Source organism: Cricetulus griseus, chromosome X (assembly GCF_003668045.3).
Source record: "Cricetulus griseus strain 17A/GY chromosome X, alternate assembly CriGri-PICRH-1.0, whole genome shotgun sequence".
NCBI lineage: Eukaryota > Metazoa > Chordata > Mammalia > Rodentia > Cricetidae > Cricetulus > Cricetulus griseus.
Window position 1 is genome coordinate 62,460,813 of NC_048604.1, and position 14,749 is coordinate 62,475,561.

Below are 14,749 nucleotides of genomic sequence, written 5' to 3' on the forward strand. Positions count from 1 at the left end.
GGAAAATTTTAATATGAACTTTTTACTATAATAGTAAATGAATAAACTAGTGAGTGGTTTAGCAGCTCTGAAGTGTTCTTTCTGGAATATTCTTTGATACTCACTGGGTCTTGTTGAGATCTCTGCTGATTGTGTTAAGTGCCTGGCAGATGGAGTTAAGATCGAGATATATTATAGTATAGGCTTTTTATTGTTAACATATGTCTTTTTAGGCTTTAGTTGTTATATATTCTGTAATGTTGTTAAACAGGCAGCTTCTAAAAAGTGGAAAGACTATTGCACTGAAATCAGGGAACCTGGGTTAAGTGTAGATTCACCATTTGTTGACTCTGTGGTACCAGGTAACATTCCATATTTCCCAATTTCCTCCTTTAAAAATGAAGAAAATACTTGCTTTCAGATCTATCATGATTGCTGCATACTCAAATGAGGTGTTTTGGAACCACAATTTGAACTTTAAAATGTTATGCAAGTATAATTTATGTTGTATTAATCATTTTTCTCATTGATGTGACCAAGTACCCTGAGAAAAAATAGCATAAGGGAAGGGGCTTTTATTTTCGGTCATGGTTTTCAGGAGATAGAGTCCTTCATGGAGATGAAGGCATGGACGCATGTGGCTGAGAGTTCCCACATCCCTGTGAATCAAGAAGGAGAGAATGGACAGAGGCCAGGAGGGAGGGTTAAAAATTCCCAAGCAGTGACCCACTTCCTCCAGGGAGGCTCAACATCCTAAAGGTTTCATAGTCTCTTAATCAGCCACCAGCTGGGAACTGCTGAAAAGCGTTTCTCATTCAAATCACAACAGATTTGAATCATAGATTCTAATAATACTGTTGGAAATGAAAGGCAGGTGAGTTAGTCATATTCCCTACTTTCTTTTCTGTTCCATTCATGGTATCAGGGGCTATGTTGAGGTCCTGGAATTGAGTTTTGTGCAGGATCAGAGAGGAGATTGAGTTTGATTCTTCTATATGAAGCTATCCAGTTTCACCATCACAATTTATTAAAGATGCTAGCCTTTCTTCAGTGTAAAATTTTTACCTATTTCTCAAAATCAGGTGGCTGTAAAATCAGGCAGCTATATGAGCGTAGGATTATTTCTGGATTCTCAAGTCTATTCTATTGATCATTATGTGTCTTGTTTTCATATCTTGCTGTTTTATTGCTATAGCTGTGTAGTATAAGTTAAAATATGGGGTGGTGATCTGCCAGCAGCTTTTTTTTCTTGCATGATTCTTTTGACTGTGCTGCGTGTTTGTATTTCCATATGAAACTTATGGCTATGTTTTCCATTTCAATACAGAATTGTGTTAGAATTTTGATGGGAATTGTGTTGAATCTGTAGATTGCTTTTGTTAGGATGGACATCTTCCTATAGGAAAATACATAGGAAGTATTTTCATCTTCTGATATCTTCAGTTTCTTTTTTCAGCGACTTAAAGTTCTTTGATTAGATTTATTCTAAGTTTCATGTTTTTGACGCTATTGGAATGGTATAATTTCATTAACTTTTTCTCACTGTGATTTTCATTTGAACATATGAAGGCTACTGATTTTTGTGTGCTAGTTTTGTATCTAGCTACTTTGCTGAAAGGCTTTACCAGGTTTAGCAGATTTCTGGTAGACTCTTTAGAGTCTTTCATGTATCCATTCTAAACTGCAGCTCAACAGAAGGACACTTTGATTTCTTTCTTTCCCTTTTTTTGTATCCCCTCTATCTCCTTGAAGTTAGATTTTATGAAAAGGGAGGTGATTTTAGATAGCCTTCAAGGTTAAGTAGGATATTGAAGTTTCTGAAATTGCAGAAGCTAAAGGAGTAGCTAAAGGCAAAGGACTCAATTTAGTAATCTAAGAATTTAGTTTTAACTGAAGGGATTGCCTATGGTAATGTTAAATGGCATCCTTTGTACTTGTTTATGTGTAAACACATTAAAGTTCTCTACAATTTTATCACATGCATGTCTACTTCTACTATTGATGAAGGATTTTCTTCTCCACAAGAACTCTTTATGTTGTCTTTTTATAATAGGCCTGCCTCTTCTACTTAACCCTCACCCCGAGCTGTGTCAGTTACTAAGCTTATAAAGCAGTCATTTAGTATCATGGAGGATTGTTTCTAAGATCATCATGTTGTGATGCCTAAATTAATGGATGCTCAAGGTCCTTGTGTGACACGGAGGTGCTTTGGATATTAGTTAGTGATAAAGAAGGTTTACAACTGCATGTAAGGCCCTGGATTTAATTGCCAGCACTGTAAAAAGTAACATAATAAATAAACACATAGTTTTTGATCATAGCTTATATTCATTGTTCCATATATTTTTGTTCCATATATTTAAAATTGCCTTTAGATAATTAATAATTCTTAACATTTAAATGCTGTTACAATTATTAGGGGATGGTGACAGCATATTTGATACAGATGCAGATTTATTTTTGTGACCGTTACTAACCTCAGGGCTTCTCACATGCCAGCTATGTATCTTCCCCCTAGGTTACATTCCCACCCCACTTTTTTATTTGTTTAGTGTGTGTGCACACTCATATGCCACAGTTGGAGGTAAGAGGATGACATGGAGGAGTCAGTTCTCCTTCCACTATGTGGGATGCAGGGATTGAACTCTTGCTGAGGAAGAGCCTCTTTGATTCTTTTGCTTTGTGAACTCCAGGTTAGCTGGCTGCCTGCTAGCTTTCCACTTGTTCTATCTTGCCATAGGAATGCTGGGATTACAGCTGTGAGTCATTGTATACTGTGTTTCTTAGGTCCTGAGGACTGAACTGAGCTCACCAGGCCTGTGCAGCAAGTGCTTATACTGGCTGAACCTATCTCTCTAACCCTCAAATATTTTCTTCTTTAAATGAAGCTGTCTTACTATGTAGCTCTTGGCTGGTGTGGGACTTACTACATAGACCAGACTGGCCTCAAACCCAGAGATCTGTCTGCCTCTATCTTGAGTGCTGGGACTAAAGATGTGTGCCATCACTCCTGGCTTTTTTCATAGTTTTTATATTCCACATGAATGCCATTATGCAGTAGTTGTATGTCTGTGTTTGTTTTATTTCAGTTAGCATTATCATATGAATTCTATGTTTGCTTGGATGAAAGGATTTCATTCGGCTTAATAGCATTATAATTGTGCATATATGCCACATTTTCTTTATCTGTTCATCAGTTGATAGACAGCTTCTGTTTCTTGTCTTTGGTCAAGAGGACAATAAATACATTGTATAGATGTTCCTTCTGTATATTGACTTTATTTTCATTGGCTGTATATTATGTAAGGAGATTGCTAAAACATATAACAACTACATTTTTAATTTTTTGAGAAACTTTCTATACTGCTTTCTGTAATGGCTATACTAATTGACACTTCCACCAGTAGTGGAGAGTACTTCCCTTTTCTCTATAAACTCATCAGCACTTGTTATCTTTAGGTTTTTGAAGGTTCTAAGATATGTCAGTGGAGGCTTTACTACACAAAGGGGAAGATGGCAAGACAATATTGTTCCTAAGCAAACTAACCAGGCATATATTCCTAGGCTCCAAGGTGAGCAGCCTGAGTGTTCCCAAGGGAAACATGCTTTCCCTCCCCAGGGAATCTCCTTCCTGAGCTGATGACAGCATTTCAGAAATGAGCTGGAAGGACAGGACAAGTTAGTCAAGGCAATGTGTAGTAGTTAGACTGTTGCCTGCAGCCAGAGAAAGTTCTTCTTTCATTGTGATATTGGGGTCAAACCAGGGCCTGAGCATGCTAGGCAGGCATGCCTCCCATCTCACTGAAGGAGTGCTGGGATTACAGATGTGTACTCCCGCATCACTTCTAGCCTTTTCATATGGTTCTGGGCATTGAGCTCAGGTCAGCAGGTTTGCATAGCAAACACTATACTTGCTGATTTATCTAGCAGGCCCAATAACAGACATTCTAACTGGGGTAAGGTGATTACTTGATATGCTTTTCAATGATGACTTATATTGTCAGTTTTGTTTTATTTATTTTAACCACATGTTTGTTGTCTTTTCAGAAAGGTCTGTTGCATATTTTTTCATTTGTCTTCTGTTGAATTTTTGGATGTTCATATATGCTGTCAATATCAATCCTGGGTCATATGTATAGCCTTTAAATATTTCTTCCTATACTGTAGGTTGTTTTTGTCTGTCATTTTTTGTTGTTCAGAAATTATTTAAATTTGAGATAATTTGGTCTATTGTTACTTACCTCTTCTTCCTATAGTTTTAGGGTAAAAAAATCCTTGCCCATAGCAATGCTTGGTATTCTTTTATACTATTCTGTGTGCCTATATTTATGCCAATACGGTGTTGTTTTGATACCATAGCTTTGGAATATATTTTGAAATCACACTTTGTTCCTCTTATTGAAGATGTGTTTGATTATTTAGGGTTAGAGGCTTCATACAATTATGTGATTTTCTTCTAGTCCTAAAATAATAGTTAAAATTATTAAGATTTTATTTAAAGATTGTTTATTATGGACATTTAATATATCTGTAAGGCATATTTACATTTTTGAATCTTGTTCAATTTCTTGAGTGTTTTATAATTTTCACCAAAGACATCTTTCATTGGTTTATTAAAATTGACTTAAGTATTTTTTGTAGTTATTATAAATAGGATTGGCTTCTTGATTTTTTTATCCTCCCCCCCTCTTTTTAAAGGAGTTCTATATTAGGACTGAAAAAGCAAAACTCTCAGAAGCCTAGTGATTATTTTGGTAGTTGCACTCCAAGATAATTGGCTACTAGAATGTTCTTACTTTTGCATGATTGTTTTCACCCTCCAACTTTGCTTAACTCATTTATTTATTCTGATAGTTTTGGGTTGAGTTTTCCGGGATTTTAGTTTTTTTGGCTTGAGATAAGTTCTCACTTAGTAGCTCAGGATAACCTGTAATTTTCTTTGTAGCTCATGTTGGCCTCAAACTATAGTCTTTCTTTCTCAGCATCTTTTGTGAGCCACTATATCTGACTGAGTTCTTCCTCTTGTTTGATTATTCTGGTGAAGACAATAACAAAAGGAGTTACACATTTTTCAGATTGAAAGTTTTTGGCTGTTCCCTTTTTATCATGTAATGTTATCATTTTGTATGTCCCACACAGCCTTTATTAATTAAGGGCTATTCCACCTATACTTAACTTTTTCAGTATTTTATCTTGGAGGAATATTGAATTCATTAATTTCTGTGTCTATTGAAATAATCATGATTTTGTGCTTCATTTTCTTGAATTGTATATGTTGAACTATTTTTCTTCTCTGAGGCAAATTCCAATTGATTATAGTGAATGATCTTTTCAGTGCGCTGTTAGCTTTGGTTTGCTGATATTTTGGTGAGGTTATTTACATCTATTTTCATTCAGGCTTCGTCATCCAGAACTGCAGTTTTCTTTTTAGAAAACAAGTATTGTGTGTTCCCCCCACCCCATGTAGTATTTTGGTATCAAACACCAGGGCCTGGTATATGCTGGCAGGTGCTCTGACACTCTGCTTCCTAGTTACCCCAACTACATTCAGGTTCCATTTTGTTGTGTGCTTGTCTTTATCTGTTGTGTTGTTTTGTTTTGAGAAAAGCTTTGCAGACACAGTAAGCCCAGAAACTCTTAATCTTCTTCCTAATGCCTTATCTTATTCTGATATCAGGTGATACTGGCCTCCTGGAATGCACTTGGAAGAATTGTTTTTAAATTTTCTTGGGCATATCACAAAAACAATGGATTTTGATTGTTCTTTAAATCAACAATCTTGCTGGTTCTGAAATTTTCTTTGACTGGAAACTAAATTATTGCTTCAATTTTATTGTCTAATGTTGTTTCGCTGAAGTTTTCTATTTCTTCACAATTCAGTATGTGTGTTTGTATGAATTTGTTAATTTCTTCCAGGCTATCATGTTTACTGGTACATTTTTTTCATGATTTCTAATTTTTTTTTTAAATTCGTGGAGTCAGTTGTAATGTGTCCCTTTTTTATCTCAGATTTTACGTGAATCTCTTTAGGGGTAGTTAAGGGTTTGTCTATTTTTACATCATTTTGGAGAAACAACATTTTGTTTCGTTTAATTTATGTATGCATATATGTGTGTGTTGCCTTTCTGGTATCTATTTAATGTGAATTTCCTCTGACCTTTTTTATTTTTTCTTTCTGGTTATTTTAATTATTTTCTCATTTTTCTATTTCTTTAAGATGCAACAATGGGTTGCTTGTTAGAGATTTTTCTATTTCACTTATTTGGGTGTTGATTATTCTACCATTCCATATTAATGTTGGTTTTGCTTAATATATTTGTATGTTTTGATGTTGGACAATACATGTTTAGAATTATTTCCTGTTTAATTGATCCCTTTATGTTACATAATGCTTGTTATCAGTTTTTATTCCTTTTCACCTGAAGAGTATTTTATTTTAAATGAGTATTCCTTCCTCCTGAATCTCATTTGAGTGGGATATATGAGTTTATCCTTCCACTTTCGGTCTATGCATACCTTTAATGAGAAAGTAAAATTCTCCTTAGCAGCTTATTGTTCAATGAAATTGATATTTTGGGGGGTGAGACAGGGTTTCTCTGTATTGCTTTGGAGCCTGTCCTGGAACTAGCTCTTGTAAACCAGGCTGGTCTAGAACTCACAGAGATCCGCCTGCCTCTGCCTCCCGAGTAAAGGGTGTGCCACCACCATCTGGCAGTAATTCTTATTGTATCTGTTTTGGGACTTGATACTTTTTCTGTAACTCCTTTTTTATTCCTTAAAAATTTTAATATTTATTTATTTATTTATTTATTTTGTGTGAGTATTTCCTTGAATGTATACCTGTGTGCCTACCATATTCATGTCTGGTGCCTAAAGTAGTCAGAAGAGGGTGTTGGATCCCCTGGAACTGGAATCATGGTTGGTTGTGAGCCACAATGTGGATGCTGGGAACCAAACCTGGGGTATCTGAAAAAGTAGCCAGAGCTCTTACCTGCTGAGTCATCTCTCCAGCCCCATCCAGCTCAATATTTTAAAATAGCATGCCTTCAAGCATAATAAGTTTTCCCTATCTTGATCTGTCTTAACTATTGATAACATTTTTTCCCCTCTGAGACAGGGTTTCTCTGTGTAACAGCCTTAGCTGTCCTGGAACTCACTCTGTAGACCAGACCTCTTACAGAGATCCACCTTCCTCTGCCTCCTGAGTGCTGGGATTAAAGGCATGTGCCACCATGCCCTGCTTGTTTTGTTTTTAATTTTGCTGGGTATATTTTTTCAGATGACTAATTTGTATTTGATTTTCTTTTGTTGGTTCTGTCTCATTAAGTATGTCTGATTATTAATCCATTTTATTTTGTTTTCTTTTTCTAAAGATTTATTTATTTTTATGTGTATGGATATTTTATTGTGTCTGTGCACCCTATACAAATCTAGTGCATGAAGTTTGCATTTTTGAATAATGAATGTTTAAAAAGACATCTTCCAGGACCTCCTATATTCCACACATATGTTTGACTGCTTCCTTTCCACAGTGGGAGTTCAGTTTCTGGTTAATTTACAGAGCCAATCAGTTACTCTGTTTTGCCTGTTTATTTATAGGCAGTGTGGTCACAAAGTTTCTGTATAGCAGTCTTAACTTGTAGTCCCATTGTGTTTCTTGGCGGAAGCATTTTTCCCTTTCAAACAAAGACCTTTTTTGAACAGTTGCTTATGAGAATAGAATACCAAAATTTGGTGGTGGACCAGTCAGAATAGTAGATGCTACAACTCCTATTTCTATTTTTTGATTCAACCAGCTCTGTATTTTTAAATCTGGTGTTCCAGCCAAGCAGACATCTGAGTGTCTTATTTTGTGTTTGTCATATGTGTATCCTTTTGGATTCACCTCAAAGAGATTAAAAGTAATGGAATAAAATACATCTCTTTTGTTCTTATATAGATTCTTTTGTTATTATTATTCCCTAAGCATTACAGAGATTATTATATTTTATATAAGGAACTTGAGCATCCACAGATTTGGTTTCTACAGTGGTTCCTGGAACAGCTCCCCCACTTGAAATATGAATAAACTTTATGTGCTGTGTATGTATATGTAGTGTTAAATTCATTCTTTCACCCTACTGCATTCTGGAATCTGGGAGAGCTGAGACTTCCAGGGAGGCAAAGGGAAGAGGAAAGGGGCCATTCTTTACACTATGTGAGAATCGGTGTTAATTGTTAACTTCACAAAATCTAGAGCCACCTGGGAGATGGGCCTCGGGCATGTTTGTAGGTGATTACTTGGTTATGTTAATTGAGGTGGAAGATGCTCACTAATTGTAGGTAGTACCATTCCTTGTGGGAGAGGATCCGGCTTGCATTCATCCATTGTTGTTTGCTTCTTTCCTCTTCCTCAGTGACGGTCTGGATCCTTGAACTGTGCACTGAAATACACCCTTTGGGTTCCCCCTTAAGTTGTGTTTGTCAGAATAATTTATCACAGCTACAGAGAAGTAACTATGTAAATACCTATTGTGCTAGAAAGCCTACAATTTTTGTCTTAATTCTTAGATTGGTAGTATAATACCTATTTTTTTTATTTCTTAAGTAAAGAAGACTTAATTGTTTCCCATTTTGTTGCTTTTTTACTCCATACTTCTACCAAACGAATTGAATTGATAAGGCCAGAAACATTTGACAACAATAAATCTACTTGCTAGGATTTGTGACTTTCCTGCTTTACTGTGTGTGGCTGCTGTAAATTTTTTACCTCTGTATACACATGTACCCTGTATCGTTTCTTCTTCATATTCAACAAAACTTTGATAGCCAGAAAATAGGGGCGGAAGTTTACTACTTTTAATTCACCAGTGTTTTTTATTTGGTATGTAGTAAGCATTGATATTATAGCTAAATGTAAAGTAATGAAAGACATCGTATAGGAGAAAGAACATTTGGCCTATGTCAATGTCTATTCATTGTCCTTTGGAAAACTTGCTATGCTACCCTGAAACGTGGCTTTTGCTCTATTTAAAATGAGGGCTTGAGCTGACAATTAATCTTTAAAGTCCCTTCAAACTGTAGTAGACTTCTGTAATCTGTACTACTTAAAACAGAAAGTCAAAACATGTCTTCTTGTAAACTACTCCCTAGAGTCTCAGGAATTGTGATAAGCTTCTTAGAATCCACACTAATGTTGGTTTGCACTTTCTTCCAGCTCGAGTCAGTTGTATTTTTAGTCTTCTTTATTTCCTATCTTTAGACTTCAAGATCACAACCCAAGTTACATTTAAATGCAGATTGCAATGAAAATTTCATAAGGCTATAGAAAGTGGGAAAAATACTGCATTTCTAATTGTACCTGTAGGCAAATATTTCTTCATGTGGTTGAATCATATTGAGTCTGTGTTTTCAATAAAAAAGACCTTTTTAGTGTGCTTTAAATTTAATTGTCCAGAAAAGAACTGTTTTTCAATAGATTAATAAATAGCATAAGAAGACATGTCCAAAGCTTGTAATTCCAATTTTTATTAATATATAAAATATACTACCCAAGTGTGGAGCATATATTGTAATCCTGTTACTCAGGAGGCTTAGATGGGAAGATTGCATATTTAGTGTAGAGTGACATATTTTATGACTGACAGTGGTTTTCAATTTTAAACATTGTGACCTTTTAACCTGTTATATAATTTTCAGTGTGTTTCAACATAGGCTTCCTGATATTTGAGGAGTCTAAGAGTATTCTAGCTTTCATATATAAGGATAATAGATGAGCCTGTACTTTGAAGTGTTTGTGGCAGAAGTAATACATTTTCAGTAATCCTTCTATTTCTTCTTGCTTACTGACCTAGGTGTTTTTATGTGATTGATTTAGGAGAACAGACTGGTCTTAAACTGTTGTGGGAATAAACTGGTATATTATTAAGGTATTCTTAGTATAACAACCTTACAATAAGACTGATTTTGATTTGTTGTCATTGTGCCTCCGTTTTTTACATTTCTTTATTACCCATTAATACCTAGAGTATACTATTAAGCATTAGCATTGAACTTGAGAGTAAATTAGCACATACAACCCCACAATGTAAAAATGTTCTAAACTAAATGTTCTAAACTTCTTGTTCTCTGACATTAGAATTTTAACAGTCTTTTGGTAATTTTGTTTATAAAATGACAGGATAGATTGCTTACAGATGTATATGAAGCAAGTAGTAAAACAAGAGTCATATTGTCTTTTGTTCTTAACAGGGTCTTATGTACCCTAAGCTGGCCTTGAACTCATGTAACCAAGGTGACTTTGTTCTGTGAACCAACTGCTTTTACCTCCTGAATGCTAAGATTACAGACATGTGTTACAATGTCTGGTTTTATTTGGTATTAGAAATTGAACCTAGAACTTCATGCATGCTAGGCAAGCACTCTACCAACTGAGCTATATACCCAACCCAAGAATCTCATATTCTTATAATAATTCAGTGTGCCATCGGGTGTCATAAGCCTGTTGTAATCCTAGCTACTTGGAGGCTGAGGTAAATGATTGGCAAGTTCAAGGCCTGCTGAGGCTCAGAGTGAGTTCAGAGTACTGTACTGAAATCTTGTCCCAAACATAAAATGTGGAAAAAGGCAGTTGTGATATAACTCAAATGGTACAGTGCTGGCCTATAACAAATGTGGCCCTAGTTTTAATCCTTAGTACCTCACCCTCCACAAACTCACACACAAAGACTAAATGAAGTCATTTAAGTTTAAACTTTATTAACTTAGATTATAGTATATCAAATAATAACTTTGGGAGAAAAGGAAATTAGGTGCTAGGAGTCAACTCCGTTGATAGAATGTTTACTTGCCTACTATTCTTGAGGCCTAAAGTATACTTGGCTTGGTGGGCACATGCCTATAATCCCAGAACTTGTTGGAAGAAGCAGTAGGATGAGCATTTCAAGACAGCCTTGGTTATATAGCAAGTTCCAAGCTACTCTGAGCTATGAGACACTACCCTACCTACCACACACAAAGACAGAATTTAAGGACTGGGAGTATGTCTTAGATGTACAGGTGCATATGTAACGTAAGATCTACGTTTGATTCTCAGCTGCATCAAGAGGGACTTAAGCATGTAAAATGCTCTATTAATAGTCTGATGTATGTGTACTGTCATAGACTTCAAATTACGACATTTACCTGTTACTTTAAAGATTATTTAGTATTTTTTATTTTTTATTTTTCTTAAGACAGGGTTTCTCTGTGGTTTTGGAGGCTGTCCTGGAACTAAGCTCTTATAGACCAGGCTGGATTTGAACTCACAGAGAACTGCCTGCCTCTGGCTTCCAAGTGCTGGGATTAAAGGAGTATGCCACCACCGCCCAGCAATTATTTAGTATTCTTAACTTCTGAGATTAGTTCAACAATGCTTAAAACCTGTAGGTTATTTATCAGGAAATAGGTTAATATGTCTAAAATGTAAGATATAGAAATGAGCATTCTTATTTTCTCAGTCAACAAGAAATGATATATGAGTATCTAGCTTTTAAAAAGGCTTACCTTACTAAAGTTATTTTCAATGGCAGATAATCTTTATGAAGCCAAATTAGACAGGACAAATGGAAACAAGCCAGTGGGCAAGCATGCACATGGAAGGAAAAGTTTCAGAAACTAGAAAGTGGTGACTTTTAACTTTTACTCCAGAAAAAAATTTGCACAAGTCTATCCAACAAGTAATTAGTTTGTATTTCTAGAAACAAAAGAGGGGATTATTAGAAGCTTTCATATACCTACTAAGAAAGAATCTGTTTGTGTTACTAGGTTCTCTAATATTTATTCTTATTTCTATTGGCACCTGTTCATTTCATATAGTACATGTTTCATAAAGCCATTTTCCTGTAAATATATACTTGAATGTTTCCTATGCCCCCAGTCACTATTATATCAAATTATTTAGATTACACACATAAATGTGATCGTGCTTTATCTTTTTGTGTATGAATTACTCTGTTTACTACAGTGTCCTTCAGTCCCACTCATACATGGTATTTCTTTGTGTATACATGTATCTTCTTTGTCTACTCATCTATTGAAGCCTAGACATCTTCCATAACTTGGCTCTTGTGAATGATGCTGAAGTGAACATGGTAGTCCAGATATTTCTTCATCATAACAATATCATTTCTTTCAAATTAATTTATAGAAGTAAGATTGTAGGATATAATCCTTATATGGTACTTCATCATTTTTTTTGAGGAACCTCTATACTATTCTGAAAAGTGATATTCACACTCTTAACATGTATTCTTAACACTTATTTAGTGTGTGTGTGTGTGTGTGTGTGTGTGTGTGTGTGTGTGTGTGTGTGTGTGTGTGTGTTTTCACAAGGTATATCAATTAAAGGACAATTTTTGGCAATCAGTGCTTTCTTTTTAATGGGATTGAATTCAGGTCCTCAAGCTTGGAAACAAGCACCTTTATCCCACTGCCCTGCACTTACTTTCTTGTTGCTGTTTTTTCCATCTTCATTTGAGAAATGCCTTTTCAGGTTCATTGCCCATTTTCAGAGTTTTGTTGTCAAGTTCTTTGAATTCTTTGTAATCCTTATGTGATTTGGATACTAACATTTCATCAGATATGTGATTTGCACATTCTTTCTCTTAATCTGTGGGTGATCTCTTCATTTGTGAACTGTGCTGTAGAGTTTTTTTTAAATTTGATGTACTCTCATTTGTTCCTATGTTTTTGGAGTGCTGTACAAAGTATGTTTTAGTAGCTTTATAGTTTGGGTGCTTACATATAAGTCACTGACCCATGTTGAGTTCATTTTTGTATGTGATATGTCCAATTCTTTTGCATGTGGATATCCTGTTTCCCTAACAACATTTAATGATGTATTTATCCTCTTCCCATTGTTTTGTGTTTTGAACATTTATTGAGTGTCAATTTATTTTAAATCCTTATTATTGAATGTCCTACCCTTTTGTGTTGATCACTATATTGTTTCTATGCTAGAACCATGCTATTTTGTTTATCATAGCTTTATAATGTATTTTGTAATCCATAATGGCTTATGCTTTACTCTTCCTGCTCTAAAATCCTTTGACAATTGAGAAATTTTGTAGTTCCATTTGGATTTAGGATTATTTCTTACTTCTATGAGAAATGTCATTGGGATTTTGACAATGATTGACTTGATTCTATAAATTACTTTGGATATAATGGTCATTTTTCTTATCAACTGGTTGACTACATAAAAATACTCAACTTTATATTGCAGAGAGATGAATCACTATACTTCTAATGAGATGTAGTCAAAAATATATTACATTCTAATGGGAAATTAAACAAATAGGAGTAGCTATATATGTTAGCCAAAATAGACTTTAAATTAAAAATTCTAGGGAGAGAAAAAAGAATTCAATCCTACTAAAAATATAAAATATTCAGTGTATATGTATAAGGTATATACACAAAAATTAATTTTTGTGTAAAGATTCAATCTCATCCTCAGGATATCTCATAATTTATATGCATGAAACCCGACCCCCTATCTGTAATTGTAAATATTTGTTTTTATAAGCATTTTGTATGAGAGATATTCCATCTGTATGTGGAGGAATGATACCAAACTTACCATAAGCTACAAATATAGTCCAGAGAATAGATTATTGCAATACATGTCTATATAAAAGATCCATGTCTATACTGAAACACCTCACTGAACTGAAAAAATAAGACTAAAGTAACCCTAAATTTCTTAAAAGAAAGGAAATAATGAAGAACAGAAATAGACAAAAATGGCTATAAAGACAAAACAAAAGATCAAGTGAATAGTAGTGACTCATGCCTGAAATTTTCTATTCCTTGATGATTTCATCCATGTGTATTGTATGAAATAATGTATTTTTGGCAGTCTGCCTTCCCAACAAGTCCCTCTCCTATTTTCATGTTTTGTCCAGTGTTTTGACTTTTGTTTTGCTTTGTTTTGTTTGTGACACGCTGAGTTAATTGGGGTTGATTGTATGAGCATGGGGAGGCAGTGTTTACAGGAGCATGAAAAGTGTGTCATGCCTAGACCATTGAAGAAAATAACATCTCCCCTTGCAACCCTTGACTGCCAATAGCTCCTGAAGGAGGGGTGGGATCTCATGAATCCCTCTTCATCTGTTGTAGAATGTTAATGGGCCAATCTTTGGCAGGTTAAAAGTTAATGTTTGAAAAGGTATGGCCAATGCCTTATGAATTTTCTGTCATTTATATTTTTTAACCATTATTCATTTATTCATTGTCTTGTAGTATATGTGTTCAGATCTCTAATATGTTCTAATGATGTGCTTTCAAAGTTTTCTGATTATGACATTCATAATTCATAGTTTTGTCATTTTGCCATTTTAAAGTGGCCAGTATTTGTACCTTTTTCCTGAAAGGTAGACATTATACCTATTTATATACTAAGCCACTAAAAAAAATTCATACTTCTATTGTGGCATGGTTCTAATTATACTAATCTAGCAAGAACTGGACTTTTGCTTTAATTTTGCTGTACTTAAAGATAGAATTGTTATTGTTTGTATCACACAGTTTTTGCAGTGTGCTAAGATGCCCTTTTCCTCAAGGTGACTTTGAATATACAGAGACTCGACGTTATGAATAAAATCCTTATGTTAGAAGCAAGATCTCTATTTTAGAAGTGAACAGAATCTAGGTGGTATTTGTTGAGCTGTTCAGGTTATATTACAATCTTGGCAATTTTTAAAATTACACATACTTATTTTTTATTTGTTACTGTTTTGTGTATATATGT

The 14,749-nt window shown here is 34.7% G+C and overlaps 1 protein-coding gene across 2 annotated transcripts in view; it reads left to right on the forward strand.

The window, feature by feature from the left end:
* Window positions 1-14,749, forward strand: part of LOC100751005 (bromodomain and WD repeat-containing protein 3) — a 101,712-nt gene that overhangs the window by 15,742 nt on the left and 71,221 nt on the right. The window lies entirely within an intron of this gene.